This window comes from Haliaeetus albicilla, chromosome 20 (genome assembly GCF_947461875.1).
Source record: "Haliaeetus albicilla chromosome 20, bHalAlb1.1, whole genome shotgun sequence".
In the NCBI taxonomy this organism is placed as follows: Eukaryota; Metazoa; Chordata; class Aves; order Accipitriformes; family Accipitridae; genus Haliaeetus; species Haliaeetus albicilla.
In genome coordinates, this window is record NC_091502.1 from 20413942 (window position 1) to 20429833 (window position 15892).

Consider the following 15892-nt stretch of genomic DNA (forward strand, 5'->3'; position numbering starts at 1 on the left):
GCCGGTTTCTGATTGGCTGGCGCCCGCCGGCAGCGGGCGCTTCTGGGGTTTGTAGTTTTCCCGGTGGGGTCGCCGCGCTGCAGAGGGGTCGGGCGGGGACTCGGTTTCCCGGCAGGCGCCGCGGTGCGCGGCGGCGGTGGGGAGGGGGGGTGGGAGGAGGTGGTGGTGGTGGCCGCCATGTTGATGGCGTGGGACGCTTTTAGCTCGGGAGGAGCGGCCGGGGAACCGGGTTAAGATGTCGGAAAAGGGAGAGGGTGGGGGTCAGGCGTTGGTTCAGGGGGCGGAAAGAGCTTGTGCGAGGAGGTGAGAGGGAAGGGGGAGGCTGAGGAGGCGCGGCGGGTTGCGGAGGGCCCTGAAGGACATCGCGTAGCGGCTGCCCCTCAGGGCCCGCCGGCTCTTGGTACAGCAGCGTCTCTGCGTGGCGGGAGCGAGGTGGGAGCCTGTTCCCGGGGCTCGCCCCCTTTGCGGGCCGGAGCGGGGCCTTGCGCCCCGGCAGCGGGGCCCTGAGGCGGGCGGGCCGAGGCGGCGCGGGAGCGGGGCCCGCTGCGGTGGGTCTGTGGAAGGAGCTGGGGGCGGGACGGACGGTTGAAGGGGGCTGCCCGTCGCGGTTGTGAGGGCAGGTTGGCAGGCGGCCGCGGGGCTTGTCGCGGCTGCGACGGGGCTAGGGGTGGAGGGGGAGGCTGCTGCGGGCGGCGGGAAGCTGAGGCGGCTCGGGCGGCCCTTGGGGTTGGGCCCGTTGCGCCCTCCGGGAAGGGGGGGCCCCGTGCGGGGGCTGGAGCTGCCGAGTCGTTCGGCCTCTGCCTGGGATGAAGTACAGGCTGTGATTCAGAGAGCAAGGCTGAGCTCTTGGCCTGGCCTTGGTGGGGCAGGCCCTCGGCAGGGAGCGGGCTGGGACGTGCCCTTGTCACACGCCAGGTGACAGGCTGTGCTTGCTGATTTGGGGCTCTTCTAAGGGTTGTGGCTTCTGTCTGATGTCTTAACTGCACTAACGGTGTTTGGCTGTCGTACACATGTGGCTTAGTGTGACCAGCAGGAGGAGCTTTGCTCCCTCCTAAAGGCAGCTGACCTCGGTATGTCCATAGAGACATGAACCAACCTTGAAAAAGCTCAGAGAATCGATGAGACGGTGTAAGACCTCTCAGCATGGTACGGGAGCAGCCAAGCTAATTTGTTTCCCTGTTTTTTTACCTGTTGCTTGCTGTCTAGTGATGGCATGGCTTAGCCAGCTGACTAGGTGCTGTCTGAGTTTCAGCATACCCTATGGCTGGCATGTAAGAGGTAGGCTAGATTTTGAGCATCAGGTTGTAGACTTTCCTGTACTGAACGTCATCCCTGCTTGTGCTAGTCTCTGTGTCAGGGAATGGGAAATGATTAAATAAGTCTCTGTTAGGCTTAAGAGGACTGGAGTTCCCTGAAATAATGTGTGGAAGATCTTTGCTCAAAACTGGGACAGAGGACACTCAAATGTTTGCATGGCTTGTGAAATAACACCATTTCTAGTTACAGCTGATTCCTGTGAAATAAAGTGCTTTATTACCTCAAGAAGATACTCCATTAAAGAGAGTTGTGAAGAGTTTCATGGGTTCACTGGAAGTCTTGGCTAAAATCCACTAGTGGTATAGTTCAGGAAAAAGGGGGTTACAAGTTTTTATTTCATACTTTGGCTCCTCCTGGAGGTAAGTACAATGCTTTTGCTCAGGATATTGTCTCACAATAGCTACATGGGTGTAGTAGTCTGTTTACCCCGGATGCACTTGAATGACGGAGGAAGGATGTCATGAAATGTTCTGTGACACAGTTACAAATTACTTAATCCAAACCTTGCAGCCTTTCAAGATTTGTTGATTCTATGATGTGTGCCACCTTCCATCACTTTAAATCCAGCTCGCTCCATTTAAAGAATCTGTACCAGTTGCTTGTCTTCCCCATTCTCTGTAAAATGTCTGGTGTCCTGGGACAGGAGGTGCTTCTTCCCATCCTAAGTTTTGCCATATTCATCACTGAAGAAAAAGAGTGGAGACAGTATAATGCTTTGTTGCTAACTAAAACTTTTAGTAATAGTTGCATACATCTGAAGAATTTGGAATTACAAGTACAGCCCCCTTTTTCTTTTCTACTTCTGATTCTTCTCTACACAGATACCTTTAGATTAGGTGTGCTGTGGGTGCAAAAAAGGGACAGTGGCATGATGACTTCCGTCACAACGTTTGCCCACAGTAGGCTTTAAGCCTATGCTTGTGTCTGCAGCTGGTGCCAAGTAATGATGGTAAGTGTTGCAGTGGGATAATTGGAGGGGAGCTTGCTTGTCTTTTCTATATCTGGCATAAAACATGAATGTGAAATCTTCATCCAGGATAAGTCTGCTGACCTAATGGCAGTATGCTTTGTTATTTACACTGGTTTAGAAACAGTTGGTGTCACCTGCATTTGATTCCCTCTCTTTCTCCTTTCCCTCCTTGTTTCAGTGCTGCTGCTCTGGGGAGGAGACGAGGATGCATCCTGCTTTACAGTTAACTTTATTCACTGTTTTTACCATGTTTCTTTGTCTGAAGATGTAGATGCCACTGGTGTCTCAGCTAAGAGTTGCTATAGCATATTGAAATGTAGAAAAAAGGAACTGACTTCAGAAACTACCCAAATGAATGCCTGCTGTGAGAGACAAGTAAAATAGTTTTCTGTGAGTGTATAGTTCACTTTCATCAGTTTGGGGGTGTCTGATGCTTCTTAGTGTATGGATCTTGCTCACTGATCACAACTTGTCAGAGATGGTAATGACGAAACCTGTGTTACATGGCTCAAACTTGGATACTCTGTTCACCTGAAAGCGCTAATGTCCCAAGTCTTCTCTGACCCAGCCGGTCTTAATTGCAAGATCTGCAAGGAGCTTACAATCCTGTTGCATAAATAAGTGTTGTGTCAGCATTTCATATGAAAAGACATAAGGTGATGATAGAATTGAAAGCCTGCCTTCAGCGTTTCATAAATACGTGGGTGTATGTTGGTTTAATACTGTGAATGAAAACTTACTCCAGTGTCTATATGGTCCTGAGCCGATGAAGCTGTTATGTTTGAATATACTTGGACTACTACGCTGATATCCTACACGGCAGAAACTATGGGTTGTCTTTGTTACTAAAGTGATTTTGGTCACTGTGGACTCAGGTAAGTAACCACCCACTGTCCTGAAAACCAAGAGAAGCAGTTGGGGGACCCTGCAGGAGGGATGCAGAAGGTAAGGATAAGTAGGAGTGTGTGATGCCTTTGCTCAAAGAGGAAATGGCTTAAATCTAAGTTTAATCTAAGTTCATAGGCAGAAACCTGGCTTCGAATCTCGGCTTTCATTCTGACAAGTTCTTCCTCTTAATGAAAACTTGAGGGGTTTGTGTCCTCTAAATTGAGCTTTCACTGGATAGTATACCAAAACCAGCTCTGCAGTTTGCATGAGAGATACATGAATTTATGAGATTAAGCGTACAAATATGTTGTGTTAACATAATTTTTAAGGTGTCTGATGTTCTGCTGTCATGGTGTCAACATCCATGTCAGTGCAGCATGGAGAACTGGCAGGATGTTGGGATTCTCAGTTCTTGCAAATTAATTGTCAGGCCTCACATAATTCCTGTATGCAAATTAGTTGGATGAAAAGATTTTCATGTGCACTCAAACAATATGGTTTCTAAGGGTGATTGAGACGATCTATGCTAGTCTTGGCATGTAAGTTTAGTTTTGAAATCCCATTTTCTTAATTACCCAGCTATAAAACAGTTGTCCACAGTCTCCTTGGAGGAAGGAGAGCTGAAGTGTCACTGACCAACTGCTTACTTCAAAGCCTATGGGGGAAGGGTGTAAACTCTAACATCAAAGTTACTGCTTAGATTCTGGAGGCTGGAGAAGCTGCTATGAAGGTTTTTTGTTTGTAATTGTCTCCCATGAAGCTATTTCCCAAAGAGTTACTGGAGCTGCAAGGCGAAAGGTGAGAATCTGAATTCAGCTGGGTAGAATAGGTAAGTAATTCTATATTGTGCTATTGTTTCCAAGTATCTTAATGGTAACAATACAGAAAAATACATTGTGTTGTCTACTTTGTTCTTGAACAGGGAGAGCTTGGAAAAACAGGTAAGAGTGGAAGGCTTCTCTGTTTTTTTAAGTGTTCTGAATGAAATTATGGGGAGGTGGCTGTTAAACCAGTTTCTGGAAGAACCTAGTATTCCTGTATAGCCAGAAAAGTTTGTAAAGCTTCTGTGGAAGTAATTCTAGTGACTAATTATAAAGTGTCTACTTTTTTTATCTTTCAGCACAAGAGGAGTGCTCTAAGAGCAGTCAAGAACCTCTTCAGGTAGCATGGACATGTTCTTCAACTGAAACATGGCAGCAGTTCAGTAGCAGTTACACAACAGAAAAGGGTGTGCAGGCTACTGAAGTCCCTGGGTTCCTAAGAACTGATACCTGAAAGAAATCATTCTGGTAGAGAGAGAAACTTGGGTTTCTTCCACAACTTTTAACTCCCTTGAATTTGAATGAGAGCTCATCTAATACTGAAACAGGAGATTACTTTTATTGTAGATAACTGGAGAAGGGCACTGGAATAGGGGACTTAAGTCCTAGTCAGGGCACTGTGATGGGCCTTGGAAAAACAGCAGGTAGTTTGAGTACAAGGGACTCTAGTTGTGGGAAGCTCCCTTTTGGGAAGGCGTGCTAGCTGTGGGGGAAACTTGCCAAGTGGAGACTCAGAAGTGTAGTATGTTCTGCTGCTGTTTCTTGGCTGCATATGGACCTCTCTCTTAAGGTGGGATGGCCTGAGATGACCACTGAAGACTACAGGGTTGTAGGCAGACCCCATTTCTCTTCACAGCACGTATGCAACTGTCCAGTTTAGAACTACCTAAACGGCTTCAGCTTTTGTCAAACAAGTATTTGGTGATTAATAGCTTTCCTTGGTCCACCTAACTCCTGCAGAGCTATCTGGCTTGATTGCAGCAGTGCTCTGAACGTAAGAAGCTTTCCCCACCCGTGGATTGCTGGAGACTGGAACACAAGCGTGACTCATACGGGTTCCAGGGCTGAGTGCAAGTCCTTTGGTTGCTTGTGTTCTAGCTTTAGTATACACAACGGGTGCAAGTGAGTGCTTGCACGCGGAACAAGAAGACACTTGGGCTGTGCTGGCTCCTACGTACTTTGGTGTGCACTGCCCTCTTCAGCACAGAACTTGATAAAACCCTGTATTGCATAAAGCAGGTGAGGATAGGTTATGCCAGGTGTGGACCTTGCTCAGTTGCCACTAATCCTTGGAAGGGTCTTATTTATGTTGTGTAGTGATAAACCTGAGTTGGTAACTGATACTGTTCAGCCAATGTGCATGTCTGTGCCAGACAAGTAGTCCATGAGGTCACAAATCTTCAAGCATGGTATTATCATTTACTCCATTTAAAAAAAAAAAAAAAAAAAGGGTTGCAGCAGGGAATTTTTTTAAAGGGTCACATAAACTCCACTGAAATTAAAAGCCCACTAAAAATATCTTTGTGGAAGGAATACGTTTTGGGAAATGACGAATGCTGTGTCAAAGGCAGCGTGAGGCTTTAGTTATGGCAATCTTCCAACACTCGTCCCAGTTTTTGTTGTGAGGTTCATAGGGGAAGAGTGTTGGACACGGGGAGAGTGTGAAAGCCATAACCATCGGTAAAAGTTGAATTTTAACAACTGGAATTTAGTGTCAAATTATGCACCATTTTCTAAGAAAGTCCTGCAACTAAATTGATACGCTGGAGTCCCTGATCATGCATGCTAGTGTTCTCAGATTCTCCAGCTATTTGGATGCAGTGGTGCAAAATTATATGTTGTTTCCTATATGATTCAGCTTAAAATACAAGCTTTGGCAGCGTGAGTACCTAAACAGTATTACAGTCAGCATTCCTTTATGCACACAAACAATTTCCTTTTGGGTAAGTAACATTGTACTGTGAAAAAGCACACAACTCCAGGGAGAGTATCATTTGATAGCATCTCCTGTGCCACAGTTCCCTGGGTTTGCCCCTCTTCCTCGCCTTGGATTCTGCTGTTTACCGAAACTTTAAGCCTTTCTGTACATTATCACTGGTTGGCTCTCTTGCACCACCTCATTGTTTTTTGCCGTTTCTCTGCAAATACATCTTCCTGGAAAAGGGGGACCAACAGTAAGTGTCTCTGGTTCCTGGCCAAGTTTCCACTGACATGGTTTCACTTGCTCTGTTGTGTCAAGTTATTTACATGCAGTGTTCTAAGGATGTAATTTAGCGGACTGCTAGTAAGCAGCTAACCTTTTTGTCTTGGCCCCAGTCCACATAGGTCAGGTTTACACAAGCCTGCTTCCTCACGATGAATTCAGTGGCTACTCTTAACAGCCCTTGGTTCCTGTTGCATGACTTTATGAAAAAGATAGCATTAGGCTGCTCTCAGAGCCTTGAGGAAGGACATGCTAGGATTGCTCACTTTACCTACTGAGTTGCATGAGCTAGAATCTCTTCTGAATCTTCTGCATACACAAGACCTAAGGCTGTCGAGGTGAGAAGGTTACGTTTTTCATGCATTAATAGGTCTGATGTGCCACAATAGAGGAGAGGGTTTTCAAAACCAGCATAGAGGTGTGAAGCTCCCTATTTAAGCTGCCTAGCTCAAAGTACAGTCTTATTCTCAGGTTCTGGATTTCTGCATATCAGAGTTGTTTTGTATCCAGTAGAGCTGCCTTGGGCATGCATTCGCAGGAGTCGCGTTACCTGAGCTCCCTGCTTTGAGCTCTCAGAAAATACAGTTGCGTGGTGCAGAGCCTGCGGTGGCATTGCTGGTTGAAGGAGTTTGGTGTTATCTTTTGCTCCTTGCTTTCCTGTGCCACAGTACGCCATTCCCTTTCATGTGATCGCAATTATCTGCAAGGGCACAGTGAGCTATCAGTGTCTTAATCAGGGTGTTGACGCACCCTCCCTGCCCTGTGTACGCTTTTCAGTGACTCAGTGACTTCAGCGAAGCAGAGGAGGTTTGCAGTTGTGCGGCTTTCTAAAACGTGGATCGGGTTGGTGATATGGTTTAGAGAATTTGCAACATAGCACTAAAAATAGGTGGCCAGGTGCAGAGTGCAAGTAAGAAGTTCTTGGGCTTGTTCCTGAAGTCTCTGTCTCATTAAATCGTGCATCTAAGGATGCGTTTGACTTTGGGGGGGAGGAGCTGCAGCAGCAGGGTGTCCATTGTGCATGTGGATGCTTTTGTTAACCCTGTTTTTCTGCTTTAGGTCTCATGACCCAGTCAAATGTTTTGCTCTGTGTAGACTTCTGACCAGGCAGCGGGAGCTTGAGAAACCCTGATGTCTGTAAGCAGCACTGGTGATTGCTAGATGCAGTCCAGACAAATCCCAGTGGGAGAGGAGAGCTGGAGTAAGATGCGGACCAGTTTTCCCTGAAGTTTGGGGGGTTTTGACGGTTACAGAGAGTACCAATGTGTTCTCTTATGCTGGAACTAATTTCTTACATTTAGGGAGTAGTATTTACCCCTGCACACACTGCTAAATATCCCTTTTACATTTAATGGCAGAGTAGATCTGCAAAAAAGAGAATTGGGTACTAAAATGTTTTACATACAGTAGACAAAAAGCCTAGTCTCAGTTTTCCACGTCAACATTTTTACAGTGCTCCTGATATGAGTGAAGTCAGCTTCCTTACTGTGAACTCTTGCAATGCAAATATGATTTACTGCCTCCATTCTGATAATGGCGAATGTTGTCTGATGGGGACAATGTGGTGGCAGCTGCTTCAGAGTGATGTGCAGTGGCTTTGCTGTACTTGCTCTACTTTAGCGAATGTCAGCTAAAATAGTAATTGCGTCCCCTAAGAGTTAGATTATTGCTGCTGATAACCTTTGTGGAAAAACAAATGAGGGGAAGTAGAGGCAGATGCAATCCTCATATGATTTGGCAGAAAGGTGTTGCACAGCCAAGTGAGTACTACGTCTCACGGGGAATGAAGGGCAGTCGTGCTTTACTAGCTCATATCAGTGAGGTCCACTTAGCCTCCTGCAAATTCCTGCCCACTGAAAGCTCTTCTCATCTCCAGGGTAGATTGTGACTGGAGCAACCGCTGTCCCAGTGCTGCCTCCAGGAAACAAGTGGGTGAGGAAAGAGTTTATTTTAGTAGGTCCGATGAAAATAAATGAATTTGCTTACGCTTCATGATAAATAATCTAATTTATAAAATAATAATTTATAAATACCTGGAAATATAAGCATATGTGTATATAAAATGTATATATTTAAATATATACATTATTGTATATATTAATGAATATATTAATAATTCATAAACTCACAGTTTATAAATAAATTAATAAGCTGGGGAATCTCAGAAAAATAGAGGAGCTCTGTGTTGCCAACAGACTCCTGGGATGGAGTAGCTGTTCCCTCTTGAGAACAGATCAAACGTGACAGTCTGCTCCCCAACAAATACAGTTTGTGTGAATCATCTTGTTTTGTTAAAGTTTCTAATCATGTCTATCTTTTAAACTCTCATCCTTGAGAAGGTTATTTGTCTGTGGATTAACCTTGTCGTGAGTACTGAGGTATGTGACATGCTTGCCCATGGAATCAGGTATGTGTGGGGTCTCTCACAAGTTTCTGTCAACACTTAAGTGTTTCGGCTCTCCAGAATGGATAACATTGCTGCCATTCATTCTGATTGGCGTTGCAGCCTTGTTCACATGGGTTTGACGTATCTCAAATATCCTAGCCTTTCGCTATAGTCAGTTCTCTGTAATCTGAAGGTAAATTTAGGTACAAATCATGACAGCCAAGATGCTGGGTTTGGAATATGCCTGCCTCCCTGTAATATTCAGTCGTGCTCTCTGGTATGGGTGGATCTGCTGGTTGGGTGCAGTCGATTTACCAGTCTTACTTCTCCCAAAGGAAATGTGCACCCTGAATTCTCCCTGTGCTGTGGTAGTGCTTTACGTGCACAAGCTCCAGGTAGTGTTCACCTCTGTGGGATGCAAAGGGATGGCTATCTCAGTCTTCCCTGAATTTACTGCTCAGTGTTCAGTGACGTAGCAGGGCATGCAAGGCGCTATTTTGCTGCTGTCCACCACCCACAAATGGCATTTGGTTCATTTGGTTTTGGTGACCCTTTTGTTTCTAGCTAACACATAGGCGTTAAGGGAGGTTTTGTACCAACATGCAGGTTTTCCAAACTTTGGGGTTTTTCCTTCTCTGTAGTATCTTCCTGTCACCTGTACATAGTACATCGCAGTCAGTGATCTGTCTGTAGGTTATGCCCTGATGTGTGTGAGCAGTCCTGGGATAATTCCCCACTTGTTCAGCCGCATGGAGCTGGTGATTCCGGTTGCTGCAAAATTCTAGCCATTGCATGCCATCATCATAAAGAAGAAAAAAGAAAGCTTCAAGGAAGGAGGCCTTCATTTCTTCTTGTCTATTGGGATGTCCTGAACAGCTCCAGAGCTGGTGCAGGGGTCTGATCAGATGCTGCTCTCCATCCATCCCCTGCCCTGGGTGGTGGGTCAGCAGCACCCTGTGGTGGAGGAGGTGAGGGGACACCAGTCTCAAGAGGTGCTGTCTTCTACCTTGTCACTTACTGTCCATGTGGCTTCTATGTCCCCCTTCGTGAAGCTCATTCCCATTCTTGTTTGAAAACAGCTGCTCTAATATGACCCTTTAGCACAAGTAGTCTTTAGATACAGGAGGCCAGGACGTGTCTTGGCGTGCCATCAGATGAACTTTTTTCAGGTCCTTATGTAGTTTGTAACAAAGGGGACGTTAATGTGGGCAAGGTCCAAGAAATAGTCTTGTGTGTGTGACCTCTGCTAAATTTGATAAAGTCTTCTCTTTAGTGGCACTGTGATCAGATATTCTTCCATGGCCCTATCGTGGTGGTCTTGCATTAGGGTTTTGAAATGCTCTGCTAAGTAAGAAGGCCCTGATGAGCTCACAATGTGAAGGTGGCCCTATGCTTTTTTTCAAGGGTCCTTCAGAGCAGGTGTTGGTGGGAAGAACATGTTTGACCCTTTTCCATTTTTTTAGTAGATGTTTCAGCCTCAGAGAATCCTTGCATATTCTGTGTAACTTAACAATCAATTACATTTCTCCATTTTGTACAAATATGACCAGTTTTATGCAAAGGCATATAAATGACATTTCTTAGTAGGCATTTCTTCCATGTTTTATATTACAGCTGCATGTATCCACATTAGATAAGTCAGGAATATTTGAATAACAGATGTTAAAATTGGGTCATAAACCACAAGAGTCACTGAGCTCAGACTTCAGAGGAACTGGATCCTCTCCTGGTACATTCACTGGGCAAATAATTTATACCTCAGAATCATGTTTTGCACTGGAGGACATCTGAATATTTCACTGCTGCTACTCCAGCATCTCTTACCTCTGGGACAAATTCTTCTCGTTCCCATTGAATCTCAGGGCGGTGGTTGGGGAAGAGATCTAATAACACTTTAAAGGTATGTGAAAGGTGCTCTCCATGTGCTGAGTTTCATATTTTTAACCTTTACATTTTTTAAATTTAAAGTAGCACCTTCCATTTCCTAAACTGATGACACCTGAAGATAAATAGATCTCTACAGCCAATTGCCTCCAATACGTCAAAGACAGAAGTGCCATTTTGCAGATACCCAGTGAAGATGCAGAAGCATGGGATTGCTGGGAACCAAGCAATCGCCACTAAAATACAATAGTGCCACAACTTGTCAGCAGGCTGAGCAAACCCAGCCCTTCTTACAATGTTGTGCCTACGGTGTTCTGTCTAAAAACTATTAGCCCTTGAAAAACTAGTTGACAACATTTTAAAGAGGAGAATCAAATACTTAACAGTACCTCTATAGGATTTTCCCCATTTTAATGCACTCATAAATGTAGCCAGATACCACTCCCACTTTAATAAAGATTATTTTGGAAGGCAGCTGTAGATAAAATGTACCTTCTTGAACCAGTTTTAATTACTCATCTGTTTTCGTAGCCAGTTTGTGGCATCAGTGGATATGTTCACATTTCTAAGTCCAAGACATAAAATGGCTTTGTGTTATTTCTTTAGAAAAGAGCGAAACTCATAAAAGGAGCCCTGATTTTCAAAATGGGAACATTAGATTTGCATTTTATTTTAAATAAAATGAATGCAATGCGTGTGCTTATACAGTCAACGTCCAGGCAGGGTTTGTGGTTTACTAACCCATCTGTTCTGCCTAGAGAGCAGCGAAGAGAACGCAAATTGTGTTAGCAGTCATAAATCCCTGTCTCTGTATCTTGTCCCCCATCGCAGACTCTCCTAGGGATGTGGCTGTAAGTTTAAACCTGGGAAGGGCAGAGTTCCCCCACTGCAGACCCCCTGGCACCTGCAATGCTGACGGGCAGGGAGGGTTTGGGTCCCTCTGTCTCCCCGGCTCCCCACCGCTCGGGTCGCACCTCTGAAGTCTTCGGTGCAGCCAAATACTACGTGGTGCTGCAAAATGCACGTCAGAGGTGTTGATCTCTGCTAGCTTTGAAATGAGAGAGGCTGCTCTAGCTGTAGTCCACTGTACTTGTGGGTCTCTGCCAGCAGAGGGTGGCTCTAAGACCGTTTATACATTGCTTTAACATTTAAACAGTTTACAGGCTGAATATGGAGCCTGATGACCTTAGTGCTTCCTTTATTTCCTAATACTCCATTTATCTTTAGTTAGTAATTGTAAGAAATTAAGATTTTCATTTGGGCTTTTCCTCACTGATTATTTTGCTTTGGCATTATTCTTCCAGATGAGAATAGCCAAACATTATAATTAAATTTAGGAAGACAGGTTTGAGATAATGTTACTATTGATTGGGACCTACTTCAGTCTAGGACCTAAGCATTTGAAATAAATAACTCTGTGAATAAGTTGTCAGCGTTCTAGCGTTTAATAGGGTTTGAAACCTGAGACATCAGTAGTGAACGGAATTCATCTGGCCAAGCGTCAGACACCTAAGAGATGCCCTGTGCTTAGTGCTTTCCTTACGCTCCGTGGAGAGGACTGCGCACATGCTGAGGTTGATTTCTATACCTCTTAACCTGATTTAGGAATCGGTTTACAGAACACAAGCTAGCAGGAGCCTGATCCCAAACAACGTTTGCACATGTATAATTATTCTCATGTGGAGTCCCACCATGTGCGACAGTTAATGACTAGACAGTTAATTATGTGAGTAACTATTATGCAGGAGTGGGCTCAATTCTCGTGCTTGTGTTACAGGGAGACTAATTTGTCTCCTGAGACGTCTGTTCCTTTCTGTTGGCTACAGAGGGAGCAGAGGTTAGACTAGCTCAAAGTTAGACTTCTAACCTACACATCTACCTGAGATACATCTCACCCACGGTGTCTACAGGCTGGTGTTACTAATATTGGGCAATACTCTGCCTCATCTTTAAAGGCCTGTGGACAATAGATTTTATGGATCTGATTTCACATCCAATGGCCTAAAGTGTGACAGTTACTTCTGTAATTAGTAGATAGTCATTAACTTCTCTGAAATCAGTGGAATTCCACATGGGACCAATTGCACATGTCTAAGTAGTTCAGGCTGTTGTCGACTGGAGATCTGTTAGGAAGCTGTACATAATAAAAGGTAGTAGTAAGTGATGATGGAAAATTTGTCATGTTCTAATAATAGTGATTTATATTCTCTGTTAGATGGTCTGTTGAGAATTCTCCTGCACATATTTAAGTAGTTTTAAAAGGTTTGAATAAAAATTCCTGTCAGTGATTTCAGTTTATTTACCACTCAGAACCTATGCTTTCAAAACAAAACTCCTATCTAAAGTTCTTTGATTTTCAAAAAAAACTGAGTATACCAGCAGTCTTCATTTTGAACTGTTCAGAAGTATAGCACAGGTGAGGCCTTAGTATCTACTAGGGTGGGTAACATTCCTCTCTGCAGAAATAGAGCAACCCAGTGACCAACTCAAGCAAAAGATGGAAGAGGCATCTTCCATAATGGCTACAATCAGCAGATAACCTCTGGCTTTCCCTTCCACAAAACACAGGCAATACCAGACACACGAGTGGGATTTGCATCCTCCTCTTCTGCAGGGATCAAGCCTTTTGAACCAGTTTCCAAAAACGCGTTCATGGTGCAAGAAGGGTATTTGGTGTATTTGAACACAGAGAAATGCCACAGAGAGAAATAAGGGATTAGAGGAACAGGGTCGGGAGGATAAGACAAGGTTATTGCAGACACGGGGGTGTATTCATGACACCAGCATGCGCTGTGGCTCTTCTGGAATGGTTTCCAGCCTACACCAGAGCGTATAGAGCTTTCTGCAGGATTTAGTGTGCCCAGTGCTTGTGCTCTGCTTGAGGTTAATTGTATGGAAAATCTTGTGTGTGATTCCTTGCTGTAATGACCTGTTAGTATACATATGGGCTTTCAAGTTATGGAAGTGACCCATGATTTATGAAATAGCCTCTTCCTGTTTGCAATGATGCAGTGAAATACTGAGTCATCTCTAACCCTTTAGCCTTGCCTGTACAGGCTTGTTGTTGCTTGCTACCTGTCCCCTAGGATTTGGATTGCTGGTACTGGACAACAGTTTTTACCTGAACTAGGCTCAATTTTATCAGTTTTGGATGAATTACTGCCTTTTCCTAGAGAAAAGGTTTGAGCTACATCACTATTAATCTGAATTATAGTGAATTGCTAAAAAATGAGCTGCGTGTAGTTTAGGTTAAATTAATGAATTCTTGGTTTGGGGGATTAGTTACTTGCATTCACTGCAAGCTCTAGCTTTTGATTCCCTAAAGTGAGGTTAAATTACATCAGTGATTTAGCCCTTAACCTTTTGTCCTGGTTTCGGCTGGGATAGAATTAATTTTCTCTCTAGTAGTTGGTATAGTGTTATGTCTTGGACTCAGTATGAGAAGAATGTTGATAACACACTGATGTTTTCAGTTGTTGCTAAGTAGTCTTCAGACTAACTCAAGGATTTTTCAGCTTCTCATGCCCAGCCAGCAAGAAGGCTGGAGGGGCACAAGAAGTTGGGAGGGGACACAGCCAGGACAGCTGACTCAAACTGGCCAAAGGGTTATTCCATACCATGTGACATCATGCCCAGTATATGAACTGGGGGGAGTTGGCCTGGGGGGGGATCACTGCTCGGGAACTAACTGGGCATCGGTCAGTGAGTGGTGAGCAATTGCATTGTGCATCACTTGTTTTGTATATGCAAATTCTTTTTTTATTATTATTATTGTAATTTTATTATTGTTATCATTATTGGTTTCTTCCTTTCTGATCTATTAAACTGTTCTTATCTCAACCCACAGGTGTTACTTTTTTCCAATTCTCTCCCCCATCCCACTGGTTTGGGGGGAGTGAGTGAGCGGCTGCGTGGTGCTTAGTTGCTGGCTGGGGTTAAACCATGACACCTTTTCACAAAGGAGGCAAACTCTGCTTTGCTTTTGTTTTTCCATATGATGACCTTCTATACAGATCAGTGTGGGAAGGTCATCCTCTATTATCATCTTGATAAGAATGGTTTTTTGCTTTTTTAAACAGAGCCAAGCTTTAAAGAAAGTATGTCCTAAAACTGTATTGCAGGTCCGTAGTTATCAAGACCGAATTAATTCACATCTGTGATGCTATATCCATTGATGCCCTTACTCTCACAATCTAGTTCAATTCTTAACATGGTTTTGGTTCCATCTACTAAAATGAATACTTTCGGGTTTTGTGTAGTAACAAAACCCTGTCATCCAAAAGTCTATTTGCCAATGAATACCTGCCTCACAGATCACAGTCCCCTATAAATATCTTTTCTGCCATCTACACAAACCCTTCTGGTTTTGTAGAACTTGCAGTGATTTGTTTGTATACCCTAACTCTATGCCTTGAGTGTGGCATGACAGTAAACACTCCTGTCCCCAGCTTGTCCAGCATCTTGTAGGCAGCTTCCCACTTGGCATATTGACTTGTAGTGGTTTCTTCCCCAACAAGGTGTCTGGTTTTTGTTACATGCCAAGGCACCTAACTCTCCTCCCATAGCATAATGAGCCCGGGGGCTCACGAAGAAGTTCTGGATTCAGCTGGAAGGTAGCAGATTGTATTTCACTGCCTTTTGGAGCAAGCCCCTAATGCCATTGAAATCTCAGCAGTATGACATCTGACCCTTCAAGGGCTGAGATGGAGTAGGTGTCTGAAAACAGAACATAAATTCCTTCATCAGGTTCTTACAGCAGGATATTTTATCCTTTCTCTACAGAATATAGCAGGGGCTTAGGTAAAGAAGGTTGGATGCTCTTTCTTATTCAGGGTGGCTTAGTTTAGTTTAACTTTGACTCTGAAAACATAGCATCTGGCTGAAAAGCTGCATATTCAGCAGCTACACAGTCTGATGGGTGTACTAACAAATAGCTAGAGACCGCAGAGCTATGTTGTTGTTAATTCCTTTCTGCCAGTGAGACATTCTTGTTCATCTCTTGGACAGTATCATAAGTCAATTATTGGTCTTGCCCATCACTGGACCCAGCTGATAGAGTGTGAACTGGTGCGTAATCTATATATGCCAGTTGTATGGCCATCATGCCTTTCTAGAACCAAGTCTTTTTTAGGTATTATCCCACAGAGAAGGAAAGAAGATAGAATAAACTAAATGAGGTAAAAGAGCCAACAATTTTCCAGATTTGAAATGCAGTGCCTTTGGATATTGACAATTTACAGTTGTTTTGTTAAGGCATGGAATTTTGCAAAAGCTTTTACAAGGAAAATACGGATGATGGTTTTTCTTGTGGAATATTTTAATGGCTATGCTCAGCTTTCCCAGTGGGATCTTACGTTCTTAGAGAAGAGATTTGTCACCACTTACTTGATTTGGATAAACTTTCTGCCAAAATCAACAAGGAA

At 44.1% G+C, this 15892-nt stretch overlaps 1 long non-coding RNA gene across 4 annotated transcripts in view; it reads left to right on the forward strand.

Annotated features, from left to right (window-relative positions):
* The first annotated feature begins 163 nt into the window (after positions 1-163).
* Positions 164-15892, forward strand: part of LOC104318653 (uncharacterized) — a 541518-nt gene continuing 525789 nt past the window's right edge. The window contains exons 1-2 of one of the 4 annotated variants that reach the window (XR_011329006.1): positions 164-7042; positions 7259-13952. This is a non-coding gene — a long non-coding RNA (uncharacterized lncRNA). Of the gene's footprint in view, positions 13953-15892 lie in introns of all 4 variants that reach the window. The other 3 variants (XR_011329005.1, XR_011329003.1, XR_011329004.1) reach the window with 3 other exon arrangements.